Genomic DNA, 2,069 nt, shown 5'->3' on the forward strand with positions numbered 1-2,069 from the left:
CAAGGATACATCTTATAGCAAAGAGTTCTTCATGTTTTGCTCGACAAAAGATGAAAGTATCATCTCCAAAGAATAAGTGTGTGATTTTTGGTGCATGCCTTGCGACCTTGATCCTTAAAAGGTTCTAGTCCCTATAGGTAGCCAATAGTCTAGAGGTCTTCCATGACCACAATAAATAAAAAAAGGGCTTAAAAGGCAGCCCTGGAGAATTCCCCTAGTAAAGGAGAAATTATTGAGAGCTGAGCCATTTACCTTAACATAGAAGGAGGGTGTGCTGATAATATAGTTGATTAGATCATCCCATCTATTCTCAAAACCCAAAATATAAAAAATGGCTCTTAAAAAACCCCATTCAACTTTATCATAGGCCTTGGTCATGTCCAGCTTGATCGCCACAAAACCAGACTTCCCTTTTTTCCATCTAAGGTAGTGGAAGATCTCTTGGGCAATCATAATATTATCAGTAATTTTTCTTCTAGGAACAAATGCAGCTTGGCACGAAGATATAAACTTTTTGAGATGGAATTTCAGTCTATTGGCTAAAATTTTTGCCACGAACTTGTATGAGACATTGCATAAGCTGATAGGCTGAAAATCCCCAACACGGCATGCATTGTCACATTTAGGGATAAGACAGATAGGGGTGTGGTTGAAACCATGGGGTAAAGAACCAAAATGAAAAATATTAGAAACGAATTTACAAATATCAAGACCCACGAAATCCCAAAAGTTTTGAAAGAATACGGCCTGGAATCCATCTGGGCCTGGGGATTTGAAGGGGCTGATGGAGAACACAACATTTTTTATTTCAGTGTAAAAGGGGATATCAGAGAGTTGAGCTAGATCAAAGTTTTCCAAGGAGGGAAGAGACAATCGATGAAGGAGGGTTCAAAGGGATTGGAAGTGGTGAAAAGATTACATAGAAAGGATGCAAACTCATTGGTAATGGCTCCAGGTGACATAATTTCTCCAGTATCCAACATAACACACTCAAGTATTCTCTTATGGGTGTTGACTTTAGAGATGGTATGATAGAATTTGGTGTTTCTATCACAATCCATAATGTAAGATTGTCTAGACTTCTAGAGTCAAAAATAGTTCCTTAGCCTTCAAGATCCAGTAGTTATTGTTAGAGATTTTTGCCTGTTCATTAGGGAGGAGGGACATGTATTTTCAAGGGTGAGGAATTTGGAGAGAAAATTGGATTTGAGGTGTTCAATATGACCAAACACCTCCTAATTCCATTTAGTTAACAATCTTCTAAGAGAGGCAAGTTTGGTTCTAAGGCCATCCGACCCCATAGTAGACCATTTTTCAGAACAAAAATAATAGAATTCAGGGTGAGTGGACTAGGCATGTTGGTAGTGGAACACCTTTTTAAATTTAGCTCCTGAAGGAGAGGTATTGAGAATGATCAAGTTGTGATCAGAACCATAAGAGGATAGTTTGGTTACACATGCAGATGGACACAAGGTGAGACAATTAAGGTTAATATAAGCCCTGTCCAAACATTCTTTAAGTAAATTGGGTGATTTTTTTCCTATTGGTCCAAGTGAAGGGGTTACCCTGTGGAAGCATTTCAATGAGGTTGTTTGCAGAGATGATGTGCTCTAAATGAGAGGAGGAACTCCTTAAAGCATTTTCCACCAAATTTATGAGATTGTGATAAAATTTCATTAAAGTCACCTATGATGAGAAAAGGTAATTTAATAAACTTAATCGTGCATTCTTATTCCGCCCATCAATCCATATGGGTATGGGATGACGAGGGCCTATAAGCAGATCATAATCCAAGGAGAAGGGATATCTATTGTCGGCCCAAAAAAAAAAAAAAAATCCATAGGAAAAGATGGATATGGGAAAATGATTCTTCACTAAAAGCCAGAGCCCACCTTTCCTACCAACAAGCCCACTACTATTCATGAAGTGGGAAGTAATGTAATTCTTTGTTATTCAAAATGGCTTAAAGGCTGTATGGTCTTTTATTTAGGGCCCGTTTGATAACGTTTCTGTCGTTTCTGTTTCAAGAAATGGCAGAAACATAAATTTCTGTTTCTAGAAACAGAAAC

Source organism: Macadamia integrifolia, chromosome 7 (genome assembly GCF_013358625.1).
Source record: "Macadamia integrifolia cultivar HAES 741 chromosome 7, SCU_Mint_v3, whole genome shotgun sequence".
Taxonomy (NCBI): domain Eukaryota; kingdom Viridiplantae; phylum Streptophyta; class Magnoliopsida; order Proteales; family Proteaceae; genus Macadamia; species Macadamia integrifolia.